This window comes from Stylophora pistillata, chromosome 2 (assembly GCF_964205215.1).
Source record: "Stylophora pistillata chromosome 2, jaStyPist1.2, whole genome shotgun sequence".
Taxonomy (NCBI): domain Eukaryota; kingdom Metazoa; phylum Cnidaria; class Anthozoa; order Scleractinia; family Pocilloporidae; genus Stylophora; species Stylophora pistillata.
The window spans coordinates 42,218,840-42,242,701 of NC_142520.1; the positions used below are offsets into that span (position 1 = coordinate 42,218,840).

The 23,862-nt window shown below is 39.9% G+C and overlaps 1 pseudogene across 1 annotated transcript; it reads left to right on the forward strand.

Moving 5' to 3' along the window:
* The first annotated feature begins 1,034 nt into the window (after nucleotides 1-1,034).
* On the forward strand, nucleotides 1,035-23,028 carry LOC111319830 (uncharacterized; annotated as a pseudogene). The gene is made up of 16 exons (XR_015996335.1): nucleotides 1,035-2,989; nucleotides 3,149-7,324; nucleotides 11,033-12,669; nucleotides 12,762-12,810; nucleotides 12,983-13,095; nucleotides 13,644-13,695; nucleotides 14,240-14,381; nucleotides 14,535-14,890; nucleotides 15,595-15,818; nucleotides 16,144-16,418; nucleotides 17,446-17,775; nucleotides 18,401-18,566; nucleotides 19,024-19,086; nucleotides 19,531-20,757; nucleotides 22,158-22,327; nucleotides 22,686-23,028. The product of XR_015996335.1 is annotated as an uncharacterized LOC111319830 (transcript).
* The last annotated feature ends 834 nt before the right edge of the window (nucleotides 23,029-23,862 follow it).

Below are 23,862 nucleotides of genomic sequence, written 5' to 3' on the forward strand. Positions count from 1 at the left end.
TCCTGGTGCTCATCTTTTTATATCATAATACGTTTTTTTTTTTCACAAGAATGGTCTAGCGCCAGGCCTCGTTTCAAAAAAGAGGCTAACTGTAATTCGGAAATTGCCAATTTTGTCGGCTGCTTGTTTCTTGCTGTTCACCTGCAACCTTATCAGTCGCCCTCTGGAGGGTCGATCCCATCATCACTTGTGCTTGATCTTTTTAATCCTACGTCCAACCTCACTAAGACTACGACCGTCATCACTTACAGTAAGCAGCTCATAACCTGGTCTTACCTGTAATGAAGTTTTCACCCTTGACTCTAATCTTGACCAAGCATATAAGCCTGATCGCATACTTACTTACACGGTAGTGGTCAATGGTCACTCAGCCCAATTTTTATGCCATCATGTGCCTAATCGTACACCTAATCGTCAAACTACCCCTCCCCTCCCCCTCCAAAAATATCTCATGGGGCAGAATGGGTGGACATCTTGAATTATTCATAACCAAATTTGAAGATGACCTCGCTTACTGAGAAGAGCCCTTAATTAGAGAAGAATGAGCCAAAATCGGCCAACTGGGCTTCGTAAAACTCACTTTTCTAAGTATTGGAAGTGTTTACTTCTAAATCAAAGCCCGGCTTTTCACCAAATTCATGCATTTTTAGTATGGAAGTCATTTTCCAGAGCAATTTTCTGAAAACCCTTACTCGCCTTGAACAATCAACGCGCGGAAAATAAAAGATTAATCTTTACTCTCACAGAATTTTTTTTTTAAGTTTGAAAACTGTCCGATGGGAACCTTAATCCATTTCAGTTTAAAAAGTTGTAGTCAAAATTTAGCTAAAAAGTAGCGCTTTTTGCGTAAGTGCGCCATTGTCTTTAGCCTTGCCATGAATAACAATACATCTGTCAAACTGAACCATGCCCATGGTTGAAACTCATTCGTTTCTAAAATTATTCACAGCTGCCGCGAATTTTAAAACTGCTATGTGCGTCAGCTGTCAAACCTTCATTTAAACTAACTAAAAAAATAAAAAGAGAAAGTCTAATTCATGATGGCGTGAGTCGACCAGCAATCTGTATGCGATCGGGAGCTCTTTTCAGAGCTCGCTGAATCCCCGATCGCCCAACAATCTCTATGCGACCGGGAGCTCTTTTCAGAGCTCACTGAACCTCCGATCGCTGAGCAAACTGTATGCGATCAGAAGCTCTTTTCAGAGGTCTTTGAAACCCCGATCCACCAGATGCTGATGCCGCCATACGTTGTCGTTGTTAATCCAACGTTCGATTTAAAAATAAATAGCGAAGGTATTTGGAGATGGAGGGAAGTATCCGGAAGGCCCAAGACACCGTTTGAGCTACTACAGATAAGTATCACTACTCGGATACCGACTCGGGAATAAATACCGCTAAATAATGTTCGGCTTGTGAACAAGTGTTCAAGCCTGGAGAAAGTATGCTGATAGTCAGCTCCAGTCCAGGGATAGAACCATCATAAAAATCTCGAAGGAAACTTTAATCCATAAAATAGCGCATTTGTTCCTATGTTCTACTTCGTTGGTTTTTTTTTTTTCTTTCGTCGATTCGGAATAAATTGCGTTAGAGCGATTCAAAGACTTTATTTCGTCCTTCGTTTATACGATACAAGTAATTTTTCAATGAAACAATCGAATCCGAAGCGAGAAATGATAGAAACACCCCCTGTTTATCAAATTGTCGCAGGCTTGATATAAAGCAACAACATCAACAACAAGCCTTTATTTCATCTCGAATTTAAAATAGCGAGAAAAACATGCTAATATCTCCAAGAAAATAAATAAATAAATAAATAAATAAAATGAAACAGTTCTGGAGAACAAGATAAATACATGAGACACAATATATACAATTCAGTAATTAATACAATAGGATAAACATTTACAACTATTTACAGAATGGACAGCAGTCAGTATCAAATTCGAAATTACGAATAGCCGATTTAAAAGCTGCAACTGTTGGCAGTGACTTGGTCGCGTTGGGGAGGGAGTTCCATAGTTTGCTACCATAGTGAGATAGAGCGAAATGTTATGGCTGCCATAAAAAGATAAGCCAAATGTTTGTTGATTAAGTTGTAGCGAGATATGAAAGTGTTGTGGCTTTTGGCAAAAATCGAACGCAATTGACTTTTAAAAATATATACAACGCTTGAAATAACCAGCTTGAAATACGCGCAATTCAAGTTTGATATCAGAAACAATGGATGAAACAATAAGTTACGAGGCCTTTGTTTCTTAACTCTGCCTTGACAAGTTAATGAGCTAAGGCAGTTTTCCCTTCGGAGGAAAGCGCGCGTGATCTCCGGCCAATGAGAGTTTCCCTGTTTACGCTTCGCCACTTATACTACGGATCTATATCATTTTCGCCACTGCGAGTAGATGTCGCGAGAACAATAGGCATTCTGCCCGATGGAAACTGAAGTGACCGAGTCAATCTTTAGGGAAGGTTCGAAATATGGAAAAGAATTAATTCATTACGGAGAACAGCGTTCTATCGAAGTGATCTGTTGTGACTGATCATCCAGACAGTCTATCCACACAATTGTCTGGATTTTCTCGAAATTTTAGGCCTTTCACAAAGAGAAGAACATATAAGCCAGTGAGCATTACAATAATACAAAACATATTTTGGAAGTTAGGGTGTTCAGTAGATGAAGCACGACCCTTCTTAAATGCGTGACCAAAAACTTTACGTCATCAAAGGTCAAACCAGACCAATGTTTTTCTTTTTTTTTTTCCTGATTAGTACAGGAATTGTGTTACTGCGTGAAATGGTCACATCGAACTCTGGAAGCTGTTTCCTGGACTTGCCAACAATGTGATTGAGGGAATTTTTGGCGTACGCTCTAACTGGCTTCTCGTTCTAATGGGACTATGCGAACAAGGGAAAAACCTCCTTGGACTATTATTCAAGAGTCACCACGCTTGCTTTTGCAAGAATTTGAAAATAACAGTCAATTTGCTAAATGGTAAGTAGTCTAAGCGTTGGCTGATTTCGAAGGTGACTTCCAAAAAAATTCAAAATATTTGAAAATTCTGATTCTCCTCGGATATTACATTCGGGGATTACATCCCAGGGGCAACAGAAGAGTGTTTTAAATTTGAAGAGTTTTTTAAATTTCGCTTAGGTTCCATTCTCTCTAAAGGAGGAAGCGAAGTCGGAGAAATGATTACAAACAAGGTTTTACCATCACTTCATCTTTCAAGCAGGCGGCTCAGAAGAGAGGAACAAACATTATGGAAAAGGCAGTTGATGTTAGTTTTATACCCAGCTAGAGATGAATAAGCCAGAACAAGCCAAAACTTCTTGTCAGGTAGCGCTAGACCACGAAAAGTTCTGTTTAGTTTAGTCCTGTGTGACTGAGCTCTAAATGGGGAGTTTAAGAAAACCATGACGGAAACCGCAACGGGAACATCACCAAAAAAAAGTTTAATGAGTAGAACAATGGCTGTGCACGTGCGTGATAAATCTTTGCAAATTTCTTTGCGTCCTCTGCAAAACAACAACGTGAAATGACCCAACTTTGCGTTGTCTAGAGAACGTGAACGACGACGGCCAATTTTTCAAATTTCTAAATGCAATTCAAAGCTGTGTTCCATAATATTAGTCAGTAAGATAGTTTGGACAGTGAGAAACAAACTAAATGACTTTGGAGTATCGTAAGAGTCGCAGGTAAAATATTACTTCATTTTTAACCGACGTTGTCCCAGGGGCCGCCGTTGCCGTTTCTTAAGCTTCTCTAATGATGGCAAAGAGCCGGCTGCTGATGATGATGGCCCAATCGATGACCATGCAGCTCAAAAGGGAAATAGAAAATGGTAATAGGGAAATAAATAAATGAATAAATGGGTGAATAACTGAAGGGCTAAGAGAATAAAACGGACGAACCCTTCGAACCTGAAAAATTGTAGTCACTTCCGGGTACGCGTGATGAGATCGCGTGACTTATCGTACACGCGTGGGTTACATGCAGAGCGGTCAGCAGTATCCTAAGTGAAATGTAATAAAATTAGACGCTCGAGGAGCGTTCAAACGGGCCTCGTTTATAGCCATGGCATTCACACCAAACACGAGTACAACAATTATAACATAGCTTGTAAAATTTGTGCAATCAAATTCAATTGCGTGAGCGTGCTTCAATTTCCCCTTTTGCACGCTAGTCACGTCAGTAAAGAAATGCCTCGCGAAGAAATTTTCCTCTTGCGAGTGACTTCAGCATTTTTCACTGAAAAACGGGGAAAACTGCCGCAAAAAAAAAGTTAAACTAAACATGGCAACAAGCGAACAAGCCGATGAACATCTGCCTACCCTTTCTTTGCGATTGGATTTTCTAACTACCGTGAAAGAACCCAGAGAAAGGGAAAACAAAACAATCCACGCCGGTTTCATCTCGTTTCGCAACTCTAACTTCATTTTCACGCATCAATCCACCTGTCAGTTTTTGACCAATCCGAGACGAGATGATTGAAGCATAGGGAAATACTTTTTCGAAACAAAATAAACAACACATTGAAGCATATGAGAGGGAATTTCTGCCCTTTATACATAAACTACAGCGTTGAAAATGTTATAAAACAATTGGTTTATGTATCAGCTGTGCGTTCATCGAGACTTGAAGCACTTGGGAGGGTTGGAGAGCACTCAAGAAGCTACAGTTGCTCTCCGCTGCGCCTCGAGCAACTCTTACGCATTTTTCGTGCTCTCGAAACTTCCCGCATGCTTCAATGAACGCACGCTGACGTATGAACCAGTTGTTAAACGTAACATACATAATTTGCATGACGAGATCTGAATTGTTGTGCTTTTATTGACACTGTAACGGCATTATATTCATGTATATTAGTGACATTGACAATTTTTTCAAGTAGATCGCAGTGTTTATCATGTCTACGTACTACAAAGCACATTGAACTCTCTGCGAAGAGCAAACCAACATTCACGATCGCTTGTACACTAATAATAGTGATTATGTACGAAATAAAAAATCGTAGTTCACAAGTATTAAACCCAATAAAAACCAATAACAGAAACGGGATATTTGACGGAAAAGCCTTGGTTATATTCCTGTTCAAGTTGCTTCTGTCAGTAACCTTGTCTAATTCGCTGTTGTTTACGCCACCTTCGAAGTTGTGTTCACGATCATTCTTGATTTTTTCAGCAAGTGAGTTGTTCGTCTCAGCATCATAGTTTGTTGTTAATTCGGCCGTCACAGTATTGCCAGTATTTTCGTAGTTTGATTTCACTTAAGGCTCATTTCTTATCTTGTGAGAACTAGTATGAACTTTCCACATTTCGCTAGCTTTCAAGCTATGAACTTCGTCGGACCGGCCCATTCCGAAAACACCAAACATCATTTAGCCTGGGCCTTCATCGAACGGCGCGTGCGTTTACATGTGGGATGAGCGTATAAGAAAGGAGTCTTTGTAAAGTGGTCTTCACAATACACAGCATTCTGTAAATTATGTTGATTACGAAGAGCGAGCTCATGATATCACAAGTTGTGGCACTCTTATCCCCAGTTTACACGGTCTAGGCAAGGAACGCCTGGGACCACGACCCCCATTTGGCGACCAAGAACGGCTTGCATTTTCAGACTCGGGCTTTCCTACGGAAGCCCGAGTAAAAATGGCGGAAGTTGGCATCGAAACAGCGCCAGGTTTACAACAACTTTTCAAAAACATCTCTCCGAAATTTAGTCCCGTAGAATCAGAAAGTGTGATAAACGTTGTGAAGAAGAACTATGGAGGGAAATTTAATTTGTTGGATAGTCACGATCTGATGAAGTGTCTTCAACTTCTTGAGAAGCACGGGATAGTATCTGACAACAAACTCGTACTATTCGAAGATGTGATTGCTCCGAAATCGACCAAAATGAAAGGCATTAAGGAAGATATAGATCGTTTTAAGGCCTCTCTTCCGCTTAAAGGTGATCCAGAGAAGCAGTTACAAGGACGGAGAGAAGAAATCAAGAAAATTAACGAAAAGTTGGAATCGAAAGATACCAAAGTACTAAACTTGTTTGGGTCGTCAGGTGTTGGAAAGACAAAGCTTGCCACTGAAGTTTGCTCACAGTGGCGTGGAATATATCGTGTTTTTGATTTAAGAGAAGCAAAGGACATGAGAGCGATCTATTACAACATGCTACATTCTCTCGAACTACCAGTGTCAGTTGGTCATGTTGATGAACATGCAGTGTCAGTTGGTCATGTTGATGAAAATTGTGTTGTTGCCAAAATTCTGGAGAAGGTTGAAGAGTTGGAAGGAAAGAAACATGCGGTTCTGTTTATGTTGGACAATGTAGACCACTTTACCGCAGGAAAAGGTAAAGAAGGGAAAAACTTGAAAACAGCTTTTACAGGATTTTTAGCAAAGCTCTCAGAAAACAAAGGAAAACAATCTCCTTTAAAGCTGCTACTCACCTCTAGGACCGAGCTAAGAGCTCCTGAAAAGGTAGATGACTTTGAAGTGAGTTCCCTCGAAAGGACATCTTCAGAGAAACTTCTGTTTCCTAAGGGAATGACAGCTGTTAAACCCCAGCAGAAAGATAACTTAATCAGCATCACAAAAGGATTTCCTCTTTTTCTGAAAGGACTTGGAGCTATTTTGCGACAGGAACGAAAATCTCCAGAAGAACTCATTGAGGAAATTGTCCATGCTGTAAAGAAAATGAAAGTGGCGGAGGAGGCTAGAGAAAAGCCAGCTGGTTTTGAAGAAGAAGGAGTGGATGTCAGTCAGATGTATGCAGTCAGTTTAATGTTTAATACACTTTCCACAGACAGACTAAAACTATCTGCAGTACTGATTTCCTTGTTCCATGGGCCTTTCTCTGTGTCAACAGCTGCCAAAGTTCTTGGTATTGACCCGACAGAGGCCATTGTTCAGCTAGAGGGTCTCGTAGCCAGTCAAATAATTTCTGTTGTTGATGAAGAAGCTAAAGAAAGGAAATATGACATTCACCCTCTCCTACGGAAGTATGCTGACAGTATCAAGAATCAAGAAGATTTTGTTGCTCCTTACCTGGAAGCAAAAGGACGCTATTACGAACTCTTTATGTTCAGGATAGAGAAAATTGCCAAACTCATAGAGCCAGACTATGTCAGAGCATTCCATTTGTTTGAGACAGACAGAGGAAACTACGAGTTCGCTGTTGAGATCTCCTTACAACCAGAATATTTCAGTGTTCCCGGTGAATTCCATGAGAACGCTTTGATTGCATCGCTTTTCATTGCAATGCTGAATGACAACAAATATATCAAGGTGTTTCATGCCTGGGCTGAGATGTGTGAAGATGATGGAAAAACAGGTGAGGGACACTAGAATGTTTGTCTGCTATCACATTTTTCATTTTTATATTGTAACGTTTTCCTTTTGTCTGGGAAGACATTGAAAAATCCCAACCATGCAAGAAGCAATCAGAATTTTCCAGTTTACTTTTGGACTGAGGAGTCCCGAGATAAATCTAATCATTCTGATTGGTTCTTTCGTGGTCAAAATTTTGAAAATGGAAATGGTTATTAGTGGTGTATTAGTGGTAAAGAAGTTTGGTCCAAGTGCTGTATAATAAACTATAATACTAACCCAGCTTATATTCTTGGATCATGAATATGCATTATAGACCAAGCATGACGTCAAGATGGCTGAATGTAGACTGAGATAAAATTGAGGTCCACAAAAACACAGAAATAATGAATTATAAATTGTAAAGAATGAGGTTTATATCATCCAGCTATCTTGACTGAACGTTACATTGGTCAGCAAAGCATTTATTATACAGCAAAGAGATTTCACTGTAATATTAAACAGGCATCACCTATTTATTGAGAGGGACGGGAAAGAAAGCCAACTTGTTTTGTAGTACAGTGAATGCTAAAGAGTTGTTTATATCCTCTTTGTTTTCACTGCCTAATTGTGCCGCTTATAGGAACTTCATTGTCCACATTATCCAAAAGTTGTGGGCTCCCCCAACTTCTTTGCTAGGCATCAAAATGGCTGGTCCTGAGCGGGCACAATGGGCCCATGCTGAATAATGTTAAAAAAACTGAAACATAATACAGTTTGTTATCCAACTATACCTCATAGAATACAAATAACACCCAGGATGAGTATAAATATCTTGTGGTATTTGTACTCCAGAGAACCGGTTAGACAGGTTTTCTTGCATCGTGTAGGCAAGGAATTGGATTAAAGTTCCAAAAAAATGGTGGACATTTTAAATTATTTTTCTGATGAAAAAGAGTCGGAATAGCTGGCAAATATTGATCCTAGTTTATTAGATAAATGGAAAAAAGAAAAGCAGTTAGACAACAATGAAATTTCATCATTTATTGACGAAAATAGAAACAGCAACACTACAACGCATCAATTCTGTTCTGCTTCACATACTTCTGTCACACGCTCCCCATGAATAAATAGCCATGAAATTCGCCCGCACTGAAGTGACAGTTTGGCATGTTGGATTATAAAATAATAACTAACTAGATGTTTTGGTTTGCTATATTGCTGAGTATTTTTATTTATTACTTGTATTTTGACTCTCCCCACAGGCTCGTCAAAATACAATATAACTTGTAACAATACTCAGCAATACTACACAACAAAATGTCTAATAAGATATATCTATTTATAATATCTGCAGATGCTATGACAGGCACCTTATTCAATATATCAGCCTAGAGCTCAACAGCAGACAAATGGTCTAATTTCAAACCAGACTTGGGCATCCTGCACATTAAAAATTTTCCTTGAGTTTCATTGGCAAGCATTTGTTAGGTAGTCAAATTTTAATGGCTTAAGTACTGTTGTGTTGAATTTTCATTGCTTGTTTTAAACAAGTAGAATCTGATGATGCAATTGGTGGCTTTTTTCATGGGTTTTCATATTATAACCACCTTCCCAAACATGTTTGCATTCGATCTGAACCTTAACAGGATTTCTTGTTCCTCATTAAATCCCGATGACTTATTTGGTTTAAATATATGATTCAGTTTGTCATATAACCTTGAAGCTCTCTGTCAACAACTAAGATAAAGAAAAATTTCTACTAGCCCCCAAAACAGTCAAGAAAAATGGATAAGGGACTGTGACCTTGAAGTGGGACAGAATTTGAACTGGAGGTTGATCTCAGTATTTACTACCAAGGCTGTGTACACTCAGTAGTAAGATAAGGAACTTCCAGTTCAAATTCCCCCACAGAAGTATAGCAACTAATAGCTCTTTAGCTAAAATACGAATTTCAGACACTGCTCTTTGTTGTTTGAGCAAAACAGACAAGGAAACATTAATCTATCTTTTTAGGGAATGCTTGGTAATGAAAACATTTTGGGGAAGAATTCATGCTTTTTTTGTTTTAATCCATTTGATACCAGCCTCAAGAGTTTTTGATATCTATGAATGTTTAGCTTTAGAGGAGAGAAATTAAAGATGATATTTTAGTTAGCCACTGTTTGCTCCTATCAAGATACTATAGTGTTATTGCTTTAAATTTAAGAACATCTTTCCATCTATTAGAGAATATATGCACAACAGCTAGAATATAATTTAGAAATTGAAAAACAAATATCCATTGTGACTGATACACAGCATAAATTTCAATAGAAGTGGCAAAATACTTTATATGATTGCTCTATAGTATGGCAGCTATAACCTGCTCTTCTTGCCCTGATCTTAAATCTCTGAAACTCAAGTTTACTAGATGCTGTACCTTTGAGTTCCCTTCAAGCAATTTCTCTTGACTATCCTACTCACTTTTTATCCTTTTTCCCTCTATAATTGTCAATATATTGTTAATAAATTCTCTTTCTTTTATTGAAAATGATGTGTCTTCTCTATGTGTGTGTTTTCTGCAGTATCATTTTGCAAGTAGTGTAAGTATAATGATATATGTAGCATATTAAATAGTAATTGTATTATAAGAGTACTGTAAGTACCATAATGATAAGTGTTGTAATGCAATCTAGGCTGTAGGCAGAGATTTTCTGTGTAAGTACCCTTAATGAAGTTAATGTAAGTATTGCAAGTAGTGTTCTTTGGTTATAAAAAGAAAATAAAAGATAAAAAGAAATAAATAAGAAATAAATGAATACATTAAATTAAAAAATTAAGATAATCATGCAATTAGCCATTTCAACTGTCAGGGTGTTATGTTGCAATTGAATCAGCTGTGGAAGAGGTTAATATGCATGTAATTAACAAATGGTAAACACCACAGCGTACACTATTGAGTTATGGATGCACGCGGGAGGTTGCTAAGCACGAAAGAAGCGTAAGAGTCAAGAAGCTAGAGCGTAAGACTCAAGAAGCTAGAGTCGCTCTCGGCTATCGCCTCGAGCGACTCTTACGCTTCTTTCGTGCTTAGCAACCTCCCGCGTGCATCCATAACTCAATAGTGTACGCTGTGGTTTTTACCATTTGTTTTATAACATAACATTGATACATTGTAGCTAAAGAGTTCTCTTTTATTTAACAAATCTTACGCTACCAGAAAAAACAAGCGCGCGCGGAAAAATAGTCTTTGCATTCGCTCACGTCAGCAGCGTACACCCATGGGAAAATGGGGGACGCTAAATTGACCAATCAGAGCGTGCGCTTTACTTTGGTTATGTTATAATTAGAGTTTGACCGAGCGAGTTTGAAATTATGCATGGTGGATCGTCATGCCACAAAATGTCAGATTTTACTTTTTACTCCTGGTTACTCCCTGAAGTTTTGTTGCCATCATTTTTTGATGTCACAAGTAAACCAGACAGATATTACTCAGGATGGACTTTGAGAATAAAAAAGAAAAACAAATAGTCAAAAAACAAAAACATACTAAAACAAAAACAAAAGAAAAACAAACAAAAAAAAAAACCTGAAATTTTCAAATCATTATTTGGTGAGCTGTTGTTCAAAACAAAATAGCAATAAGACATGTAATAATTTGTTTCGTTATTTTCAGATACTGAGTATATACCGTTCATGTCAGCTGTGATTACGATGTGTTTATAACTTTTGATTCTTCATCTTTGTATAGGTTCCCTCGGCCGAGCGCAACTGAAGTCCTGGGAAGCCAAGCAAGTTGCAGATGTCGATGGAACTGAGAGAGGATTTGAAACGTTGAGGGAAGCTCTGAATTCACTGGAGAAAGTTGAAGATCAAACCAGTGAATCTTTTATGCTTGCTAAGGGGTTTTATTTGCAGACAGAAGGTGAAATACTTTGGAGAAACAGAGACCACAAGAAAGCACTGGCAACTCTGGAGTTGTCCTTAACTTTCTCTGAACCGCTTCTGAAGGAGCATACTGATCTTGCAAGGTGCTACAATGCAATTGGGAACACCTTTTATGCTTTGGATCAGCCCAGGAAAGCGCTTGAGTTCTATGAAAAAGCCTATAAGATGCAAGAGAAATTAGCTGTTTCTGAGAATCACTTTGACATGCCAATGTACAAGAATCAGATTGGAACTGCATATGAAGGCCTTAAAGATTATAAAAAGGCAGTTCAATGTTACAAAGATGCACTAAATCTGCTGGGGGAACTTAAACTTTTAGGTTACGAGGACGAGGCACTCTTTTGCAGAAACCTTGCTAATGCACTTATGTTTCTAGAGAAATATAACGATGCAATTGAACCTTCAGAGAGGGCTTACAACATAAGGATGAAGCTTCTTGGAAATCACCCACAGACTGTGCGTAGCATTTTTCAACAAGGGGTCCTTCAGGCCAATCTTAGACATCGAAGAGAAGCTTTGCGTCGGTTTCTTGAAGCATGGGAGATGGAAAAGACACTGAGTGTAGGAAACCACAGTGAGGTGTGGCGAAAGATTATCAAAGGTGTGGAAGATATGTGTAGTTGGACAACGAGTGGAAAATGGAAGAAATCATTTAGAAAAGAGGTCTTCGAGTTTTGTCAACGTTTCTGGAAAGAACAGAGAGCTTCTCCCCAATTCTCTTTCAATAAGTTTAACAAAGACATCATTGATGCCTTAAAGGACTTCGCAGATGACAACAAAGACAAAGATGAAGCAAGAAGGGAACAGCTCTGGTTCTATGAGGAGATGAACAATGCCAGCGAGAAAGAGTTTGAAGAGAAGTTTGAATTGGAATCTGATAATGATGCTCTCTGTGTTATGGCGAGGCAGCGTGATAATCTCTTGAACGAGTTAGGGAAGTTCTACTCTCAGCTTCGTGAACGCGAGAGGCTTGTGAAATACAAAAAGGACAAGTTGGCTTTGTACAAAATGTGTCTGGTGAAAGCGGGTTTCCTTGGTAACAAAGAGGACGAGCTGGATAAAGCATCATTGAAGGCTAAGGTTGAAAAACTTTACAAAGAGATAGGACAGGAAGGATCGATCTTAGAATTCCGACAGAGATTGTTGGCTTGTTGGCAAACTCAGTGGGAAGGAGGGAAAAGCAAGGAAAAGACAAAGAGGATCACCGTTGAAAGGGAGACAATAATCGATGGAATTCTTAAGCTATGCCAAGAACTTAAGGAAGTAAACATGTACAGAAGATATGGACGAGAGGCATTGAGCTTTTATGAGGAAATATGGGAGTTGAAGCATGCTGAGATGAAGGAACCTGAAATGAAAAAGCTTCTCCGTAAACTCAAGGAGTTGGCATCGTCCATCAGAGATGACACGAGTGAGAAACTTTACAAAAATGCATTACAGGTAGGGTCACACCTTGTTTATCATTGAAAGTAGACATTGAAACAGATAGTTTCTAAGTTTATCTCTTCAACTCTTGTGTTTTGTTTCTTTAGGCGCTGGTTAAAACTGGGAAACACCCAGGAGCTGTATTAAAACCAAGAGGTACTAAAATTGTATAGAATTTGAATTTCTTAAACTTAAGACCCAAAAGATAATCCTACAGTGGTTTGTGGTTTCCAGTGATCTCTACTTCTTGTTACAATACACAGAGTTGTAATTATGGCATCTTGTCCTCTTTTTCCTTTTTCTTCTTCTTTTTTTTTTTTGTCTATAGCCACACAGACTATTCCCAAACGGAAGGAAGAGGAGAAGGATAGTGAAGGGGAAGACGAGGAAATCGAGATAGACTCTGAACAAGAGATCGAGATTGGCTCTGAAGAGACTAAGGTAGAAGAACTTTACAAGGAGACAGAACAGTCTTGAAGAATACTAAGAGAGATTGTTGGCTTATTGGCAAAGGCAATAGGAAGAAGTGAAAAGCATATCCTAGCTAGCATTAACCTTTTTTACTACATGACTCGCGCAGTCAGAGGGCCAATAACTAAAATCAACCAATCAAAATGCTCTATTGCCGCTCAATATTCTCTGAGTATTGGACCGGGCTCTGTCCCAAATGGTCCAGAATGATACCGCACATGTGTCCCTTTGAACTTCAGTCGCATAGTAAATCTCTTATTAACCAAGCTTGCTCGAGACCATACCAGAAGAATATCAGCCCTTGGTCTTTTTTGTATGGACTGAGCGCAGCGAGGTCCATACTGTCAAGACCTCAGGCCAATATTCTCCCAGTACGGCCCTCGCGCTTGGTTAATAAGATATATGTATTTATGTCTTAGGGAGGGAAACAGAGCGACCTGCAATCATCTTAAATATTTAGTTAAAATTCAGATAGTTACAAAGTTTATCTCTTCAACTGTTTTGTTTCGTTTCTTTAGGTGTTGACCGATAAAAGGGGGAAACAGAGGGGAGCAATGTACAGACCAAGAGGTACAATTGTATTGGATTTGAATTTCTTAAACTTGAATTCTTTAAAGTTGATGATAAATGGGTACTGCCAAATTGTTAGGAAAGCCTGATGAAATGCAGGGGGGGAGGACAACTAATGATACTCCCAGTCCCTTCATGCCAAGGACACCAGGATAAGCTCCTAACGGATGAGCCACTCAGATGCTGGGATGGAGTCCAACAGACCCAAGCTGACATGGATGTTAAATTTTTAAAGTCAATCTTGCATTTTTTTAAAATGTTTTCAAAGATATGAAAGGCCTTCAAAAACTCCCTGTAATACTGTGCCTTCCTAGCAACAGCTATTTTCAATCTCCATGGGAAATACATGGTTGCATTTACTTACTTGGAATTGTGGAAAGAAAGGATAAAGGATGAACCGCAAAAACGAACTGAGTTAGCTGATGAAAGCAAGTATGTTATTGATGTCAAGCTTAGCTTCATTAGTATCGGTAGAAGGCGGTTTTAGAAAGGGACTGTAACTTTTGAAATGTCTTTTTTTTCCATGAAAATGAATATTTTTTAGCCTCTGAGGGAGAAAAAGTGCCTGATGCCAAATCAAAAAATGGAGACAATGCAGAGCAGGAGGAAGAACTTGAAGTGGAGTCATCAGATAAAGAAGATGCAAAGCCAAACCCTAGAGACAGCAAAAGGACTGTGGTTAGGAGGTAATTAATTTTTCTGTCAATGATTTTTCTGTGGGATTTTTCTTGTCTTGCTGGGCTCTCACAGACCTTTCAAAGGAGTGAGTCGAGAAAGTCTAAGGGTTGGGAACAAAGAATACTAAATGCTAATGCTCTAAATGTCTATTTTCTCCTTAGAGATGAGATAACAGACAAGGGAGACACATGGAACCTGCCAGAGGCTGGTGCATTTGTCACCTTTCCCCCAAGATTTGTGGAAGAACCCTTGTGGATCTCTTGTTCCTTGTGGAGTCCTAAGTCCCTCTCTCCTCCCATAGGCAGTAATGAGCTCTTAGTGAGCAATGTGATTGAACTATCTCATGATGGCCCACCAACTCTAGAGTCTATAGATGATGCTACAGAAAGCATAACTGTTGGTTTGTTGCACAGTGCCTCTGATTTCAAGGGATATGAGGTGGTTATTAAGAAGCTGGTTGACCCAGAAAACAATGAGTGGGATGATTTGGAATCAGAAATCATGTGGAATACTGCAGGTATTTGAACTCAAGTCACTTTAAATCATATCTACGGGCATTATTATTCTACAGCTGTAGATATAAATCTAAAGGAAATTTTTCAATTCGTTGGTGCAATAATGATGATTATTGTATGGAAAGGTAGTCCTGAAGTGAATGCGAGTGTTCTGATTGGTTCTTATTTGGTCGGTATTTTCATGCCATACAAGCATTTCCATGGAAACAGTCCTAGGCTCTATATTTTTTTCGTCAAAGCCAGCAAATTCGAAATGGGCTTTAGTTTAGCCTGAGTACATTATGATAAAGTACTTACTATAAGGGCATATGTTTGTTTAAGAAAAATATGAGTTTTTGAAAGACTGGATTTATGTACAAGAAAACTTGTTTTTGTTGCAGACAGATTTATTTCCTCTAAATCACAAATTGAGACTTGCAGACTTGCAGTCCAGGTGGGCAGTTATCAAAAGCCAATTTATTTCTTGATTGAAAGCTTGGAAGAACAAAAATTAATACTAGACTAGTAATGCAAAGTTACAGATTTAAATTTTTTGTAGAGAGCAGATGCAATCCCCCTGTCTCTCTTACAAAAAGGTGTAAGTGACTTTTCCTGCTGGTACTCTGAAAAGGGCTTTTTGTTTAATCTGGTTTAATCCCCTTGGTGTCCTTTATGCCGTAGATTCAACTAGATGTTCAAACGCAAGTTTTCACATTCTTTCTTGTAGAAATGAATCCAGCTGTTATGGACTGCCCATACGTTGAAGCTATTTGCCCTGGAATCTGCTTTACTTCCTTTGCGGCCGTTTGGCGCCTGAAGTCTTTTGTCTTCCTAAAGACAAAGAATTTGAGCCCCGAGTTTATTTGCACAGTGCCAGACTATCGAAATGTCTGTATTTCCGTTCCATGGAATTCTGTTCCTGACAATGCAGACTTCTCTTTAACTCTAAAGGTAACTATGCTTAGTGTAAGGTTACTAGTTTCTCAGGAAACTGTCTACAAGTTCTAAGAAAGTATTTCGTGGTTAGGTAAATTGAAACATTTTCATGTAGCCTCAGATAAGTTTTCCAAATTAACCAGTGACAATCCTTTCCATCAATCTCTTGTATCATGATCTTTCATTCTTTTGAATTTGGTGTTTTGGTGCAGATCATCAAAGGATAATTATTGTTCGGTTTCCCAAATATTGAAGGTGGTTTTCACTTACTTCGCATTGGAAGAATCTAAATACTGGAACGTGGTTTCATAAATGTTTGTCTTTTCCATCTGGATCACAGGTACAAGAGGCGCCAAACACTGATGGTAGAACAGGAATCCTACTGGGTCCGATTCTTCACATTTCGTGTTCACATGAAATGACGCTCTTGGAGCCAGCAAAAATCAAGCTTCCTTTCGCACTTTTTAATGGTGATAAAGATTTGTGGGACCTGCGTTCAGGTCAGTGGAGGATATTTCACTTTCAGCAGGAATGGGCAGATATTACAGATCAGTTGGAGATGTCAGTTGCTCTTACAGACGGAACAGTGACATTCAAAGTGAAAACTTTCTGCCGGTAAGTAAAGGTTTTTGTTGGTATAGACTTGAACTTGTTTGGGACTCACACTTTTTTTCTTAACCCACGCCTGTGAAAAAGTAAATGGCAACTTGCACTATTCGACGACTGCGCCCAACATGCACTGGTTCTGTTATTCAGTTGAATCTCATTGTCCCAGACGAGGAGGAGAGCGATAGTATCGTCATCGTCATCGTCGTGACGACGACCGCGCCCAACATGTACTGTCTCTCTTATTCTGTTGAATATCATCGTCCCAGACGAGGACGAGAGTGATTACATCGTCATCGTCGTCACCATGACGGTAACGACGACGACTATGACTAGGACTAGGACGAGGACGAGGACAAGGACTAGGACTAGGACTAGGACGAGGAAGAGGACTAGGACGAGGACGAGGACGAGGACTAGGACGAGGACGAGGACGAGGACTAGGACTAGGACGAGGACGAGGACTAGGACTAGGACGAGGACGAGGACTAGGACTAGGACGAGGAAGAGGACTAGGACGAGGACTAGGACTAGGACGAGGACGAGGACTATGACTAGGACGAGGACGAGGACTAGGACTAGGACGAGGACGAGGACGAGGAAGAGGACTAGGACTAGGACGAGGACTAGGACTAGGACGAGGACGAGGAAGAGGACTAGGACTAGGATGACGAGGATAAGAAGGGTTTAATCTGGGCGACAACAGTGACTGCTACATCAACAGTGACAGTGACAGTGACAGCGAAAATAACTATCACGCTGACGTTGAGATGCATTTACAATAATAATGATATTATCAAAGACAGTAACACATACAATAACGTTAGCGATGGCAATGACAATGGAAATGACCACAGCATTCTGTTTACGCACGTCACACTCTTCTCAAGGTAACAATCTTGTTACAAACGGATACCTTCCAGGCCATTGGTAGTTTGAGAAACTAACAACCTGCACAGGGACTTCCCTTTTAATGAAAACCAAAGAAGATGTTTTTCGATTATTTTTGCAATGATACCTTGTCGTTTTCTCTCAGATTTTGGCCGTTGAGAGTGGATAATCCTGCTGGTGTTAACGCTAGTGATGTCTCTGTTCTGGACAGGAGATCCATGAAACAACGAGCTGGGTTTTTAGCTTGCATTTGTCGCGATGTTCTACCCGAAAGATACTTGCTGAAACTGTTTTGTTTCCCACTACGTTTGAAGGTTAAAGTGTATAAGGGTATTGCAAAGTTAGATTACGATGTGATTTTTCAAGGAGATGGAAACTCGAAGAAACCTCTATTTAACGAGGACGAGACGTTTGTTTCTCTTTCAAAAGGACTGAAGGTGCGTGAAGAAAAACATGCTGAAGACCTCTCCTTAAAGTAAGTGTTTGTTACCTTTATCATAATTACTATCGCTTGATGCCAATTCATTTCACGTATATTTTATTTGGCATGTTCGTCTGGCTGAACTAGATAGGGTCCCACGTAGAGAAGGTCAGATGGAAAGCCATGATCCTGATCACCCACAACAAGTCAGCATTTTAATTGACTCCCTTAATCGTTGAAGCTCGTTTTAAACAAAATCGTTATGGAGTATTACCACCAAATGAACTAAGATTATCTGTTGAAAGGCATCTAGAAGGTAGAGGTTATGTATGGGATACAGGTAGAAAAATTTAATTGTAGAAAAGTCAGCAAAATATGCAAACTAAAATTGGGAGTTAATTATGGCAACTTTGCCACTGGTTCGTCGGGTCGACACCCCACCAAAGAGCTTTTAGCGTCATTCTGCCAGAAGCAAAAACTTACCTGAATAGACATATGGTCATAGGGCGAAGTAATGTGTTGTCGTTGAAAATGCACCACAGAGAGATTCAAAAACTGGGCAAAAATTCCCATAGAAACTCGCAAAGCTGACAGATTTCCAGGTTAATTTTTGTCACAAGAATCCCGGTTGGATGGCTGTTACACTAATAGAGATGTATTCTTTTCTTTCTTGTGTCAGGTTTTATGAAGATGAAGAAGACCAAGATTATGTGTACGTCACTATTGAAGATGAAAGTAACATGTCAGTAGACTTCTTGAAATGGCTTAACGGCGAGGAAAGAGGAGACCCTGAACGGTTATGTACAGTTCCCATCACTATTCGAAGAAAAAGCTCTCTATCGCAGGTATTTCGTCTAACTTTCAGCTGCATTGATCCTTCTCAATTTGCATTCAAAAGGTATGACACTAAATGCAAACTATACTTGTCTGACACAATCGTCAGTTTACTTAATTAGCGGCAAACATGATCAGAAAATTATTTGTAAGAAGTTAATTTATTTTCCTCACACATTCTCTTCTCGATGACAAGGGTCATCTATACTTAATTACTTTGGTACTGATTTGACGTTATCAACGGCTGCGTTGACACTTGGTTCTCGAACATTGGTGCAAGGGCACCGGCACAAAATGGTGCTGTGTTCGGCACTGGGTACCCCATATATCAGTGCCCAGTTCATTGCCCGAGTACAAGGTCACGAACTTGTACTCGGGCACGGGCATGGTGCCCGAATTCTAACGTTTCAATTTTTTTCCTTTAGTTGTAAACGGAGATTAATGAGGATTGTTGTTATTTTGTTAAAGGACCCATTTGCATCCTCTCAGTCCTTTCCACGGACAACTTCACCCAGGAAACCAGAAACGATTGTAAGTTGGTGTAGCAGTAATTTCCCATGTATCCACATATTTTAAGCCTAGCTACATGAAAGCTGCTTTGTTATTGACATTCGGTTTGATTGACCGCAAATAAATCATGTAGATACACTACGCAAACTGAAATTGCCAAGTAGCACCCTAATTAATTAAATCTTTGAGTACGTGCCGAATCTGGGGCATGGTTGTCTTTTTTTTGTTTTTTGCTAAGTCGGTAGTCGCTCAGGTATGGAGTCATATCAGAATTGCTGACACGACACCTTCTGAGATTGCATTGCAAAGCTGAGGCAAAGAAAGCATTACAACTGAGGCATCTTCTTTCAGTATACATTTGCATTTGTCTATCTCTCAGTATGTCTACATCTATCTTTCTTTAATTCTCATTTTAAAGTCCGGTATGATACTTTTTTATCTAAAGATATGGTTCCCTTCCTGCAGGCGTCTTCAAATATAACTGGCAGGTTTCAAAACGAACGAGGAACTCGAGTTAATCCAAGAGGGTCCGACTCAATATTGAAGGTTTCTCTTTTGGCAAGTGAGTGGAATTCATCAATGGGAGGATTGTCCACAATTAACAGACACCTCGCCATTCAATTGGGAGGTCACAAGCAAATGGAAGTCACTTTCCTTGTTCCTCCATCAAGCTGCTCTGAAGAAGAGAAAAGAACCGCACAAGGTCACAATGTTACCATCAGGGAAGTACAGAGTCGTCCGGGTTACAACTCCCTTGACTGGCTGATCTCTCCACCGAAAGACCTGGCAATTGATATAGTAGTGGGTCACGGTCAGAAGCTTGGTAAACAAGCCCAATTCATCACAGAATCGCACGTTTGCAAGTGGATTCAGGTAGTGCATACTTCACCTGAGGATCTAGGAATGCACAAAGATTATCCCATGGCCATTCAAAAGGGTGAGGAGAAGAAAACAACCGAAGTAGAGTTATGTGAATTAGCAGATGCTGTTGTTGCAATTGGACCGAAGCTAGGGGAGACCTTCTCGGCTTATCTTCGCTCATGTGGAAAACAGCAAGATATAATTGAGCTTACTCCAGGCATCTTCAGTGAATTTTCGACCATAAAACATGCTGCAGTGGACAATAAAAACTTTAGGGTGTTGACCTTTGGTCGTGCTGACCAAAAGAACCTAAACTGAAAGGATACGATATAGTTGCTAAGGCAATAGCTGAACTGAGTGACCCGTCTTATCGCCTGATTTTTGTGGGTGCACCTGACGGAAAACAGGAGGATATTAAAGAATTTTTGCTTCAGAATGGAATTCTTGATACTCAGCTAACCGTGCGGAAGTTTGTGCAAGGCAAGGAGAAATTGGATAAAGTGTTTTGTGAGGTGGATCTTTGCATTATGCCATCAAGAGCAGAAGGTTTTGGCTTAACGGCCTTGGAGGCTTTGTCAGCTGGTCTTCCCATTCTTGTCAGTGGCTGTTCTGGACTTGGAGAAGCACTGTGCACTGTGCCATCAGGCGAAAAGGTTGTTGTCAAATCTGTGGACCCCAAGGTATGGGCAAAGGCAATTGCTGGTGTCCGCCAGAAGAAAAGATCACAGCGACTTGAAGAGATTCAGCAGTTACGATCTGCTTATGAAAAGAAGTATAGCTGGGGAAACCAGTGTGAAACTCTCGTGAAGAAGATGTGGGGCATAAGTTATGGTAAGAATATTCTGTTTTTCTTTGTGAAAATTCTAAGTTCTTTTGTACCGCTCGAGGCGATATCAAATGTGTTCCACTACTTCATTAAAAATATCAAATCATACCGAACATGCGAAAGACAGGAACGTTTCAGCCCTTTGTTGGAACAGGGAAACTGGTAACTACCTTATCACGAGCATGGTACAAGGATAAATTTTTAAATCTCAACGAGGAATGGATCCTCAAACCTTCGGGATCCTTGCTCTGATTCTCCACTGACCGCTGAGCTTGAAAGAGCTTTTCGTTGAGCTAGTCTATTCCAAACTTGAAATTTGTCATCTTTCTGATCCTAGTAACCAATTAGTATCAATGTGATTGTGGAATAAGTTTATTACCTCATCAAATGTTGCCGATCCTAGCACTACGCAGGGGTCCTGTCACATGGAAACAGAGCAACGGCTTAACTCATAAGATTCCGGCATTTCTATACAAGTAGCTTTTTGGTAGAGCATCACGGCACGGAATCTCAAAGTCTGGGGCTGGAGTCCTGGTCGGGGAATCATTTTTTTTTCCACGTTCAGGCTTGTGTAAAGACGAATGACTCCTTTTCTAATAGGAACCTTTTTATTTGCCATCACTAGGGGCAGCCGCAGAAGTCTCGGAGCGTAAGAACTGATCGTGAATGCCGTCCAGGAAACAGTCGTACGAAACATCATCTTTCACTCAGATATCTACTTGGTACGAAAAATGGGTTGCTTGGGTGTGTCCTGCGGAAAAAGTAGCTTGAGTTATACCTCATAATTTTTTGCAACCAGCATACCCATAATCTAGTCAATCGAATGGTTTTATTCTAGAGAAAGTCGAGTTTCTAACCTGTACACACTCGTAAGCAACATTCACTGAGGCCACGATCTTCCTATAGGAGATGTCCGTTTCTGTGCGATTGACGTAACAAGTGAGACATTCGTGCCATGGGCTGCTTGTGGCGCACATTTTAATCTAGGTCTTTGATGACGGGGGGGGGGGGGGGGGCGGGGCGGTCCTGTTCTTCCCAACCATGCAGAGGAAGGGGGAGAGGGAGTTCCGAGGAAAAGGTGATAACTACCAACGAATCTAGTGCCAGCGTTGCTAGTAGAATCACTTGTTTCCTTGTTACAGTGGTTGTTTTTGGCGATGATTATGAAATGAATTTTGACGACAAGGTATTTGAGAATTTGATTCACAATTCTTCTTTGGTTTCTTTTGGGAGTCAAAGCGTTTACCGAACAAAATATTTTGTTGGAACGAAAAGTTGGCGACTTGAAGTGTTGGCCAGCTGCCAGCTCTGCCCGTAATGCAATTTCTCTCACAGTCCTTGACAGAAATCCGCCTTAGATGATGGTCCATTGACTAACAGGAATTTCATCTTGTCCTAATTGCAGCAAAATTAAGTAAAGCACTTAAAAATGGAAAAAAAAAATTGACGAAAAAAGGCCACAACACGCACAAAAATAACCTCTGGAATTCAACGTGGACGTTATCTCAGTGGAGTATAACAGCTAAGGACATAATCACATGCATCACCATTTACCCTCGAGCCGTTCTTACATAGGTGAGTTTTAGCGTGGGGCTCTCGCTCATTCTCTTTCTCTCTTTGTATAATTGTCTATTACATAAGTATCATATCTGAAAGCTAGTACTTATTAAACCACGGATATGTTACTCATCTGCATTTCCGATTTCACGACTTACATCAATCAAAAAGGAAAAAAAAAGATGTCAAGGACGCACTGTAAACATGCCTTTGTGGATGTAGTCAGGTCATCTAATTTGCCTGACTTGGGAGCTATTGCAGGTTTTTTAGCGCTTCTCTCATTGCATAATACCGAGAGGTAGGTTAGACTTAATGTGTCAACCTAGGTTGTTTGAATTGCACTTAATAGCTTTTCGTTGTCTTATTTTCGCTATAGAACCTTACCATGGCAGCAGAGCCGACCTTTGGCGTAACAATAAACAACTCAGCTCAAATTTTTATTAAAAAAAAAACGTCTTTGGTTCAAGATTCGCCGAGGCTTTACGGTGCTGTTTGGCTGACATTCCCCGACCTCTGAATGGAAATACTTCTGGAATAGCGAAGAGAGAGCTTAGAAACTCACTTAAACTGTCAAATTCTTCATCCATAGTTTGTTTTACCTGTATGGATTTCTCGAAGCTCTTTTCAGTCATAACCCATCTTCGTTTTGGCCCTGATTTAGCTGCAACTTAGCTTAAATGCCACTTTTAAAATAAGAAAAATCAAGTACATGAAATCATGTTTTTGTGCCTTGCATGTTTCATTGATTTTGTTTCCGCAATATGCTTTCTCGTGCCCATTTCCGAATTACCTTTAGCCTCTTTCTCGAAGGAAGTCCTGGTGCTCATCCTTTTATATCATAATACGTTTTCATTAATATGTAACTAAACTGTTTTTTTTTTTCACAAGCATGGTCTAGCGCCAGGCCTCGTTTCAAAAAAGAGGCTAACTGTAATTCGAAAATTGCCAATTTTGTCGGCTGCTTGTTTCTTGCCGTTCACCTGCAACCTTATTAGTCGCCCTCTGGAGGGTCGATCCCATCATCACTTGTGCTTGATCTTTTTAATCCTACGTCCAACCTCACTAAGACTACGACCGTCATCACTTACAGTAAGCAGCTCATAACCTGGTCTTACCTGTAATGAAGTTTTCACCCTTGACTCTAATCTTGACCAAGCATATAAGCCTGATCGCATACTTACTTACACGGTAGTGGTCAATGGTCACTCAGCCCAATTTTTATGCCATCATGTGCCTAATCGTACACCTAATCGTCAAACTACCCCTCCCCTCCCCCTCCAAAAATATCTCATGGGGCAGAATGGGTGGACATCTTGAATTATTCATAACCAAATTTGAAGATGACCTCGCTTACTGAGAAGAGCCCTTAATTAGAGAAGAATGAGCCAAAATCGGCCAACTGGGCTTCGTAAAACTCACTTTTCTAAGTATTGGAAGTGTTTACTTCTAAATCAAAGCCCGGCTTTTCACCAAATTCATGCATTTTTAGTATGGAAGTCATTTTCCAGAGCAATTTTCTGAAAACCCTTACTCGCCTTGAACAATCAACGCGC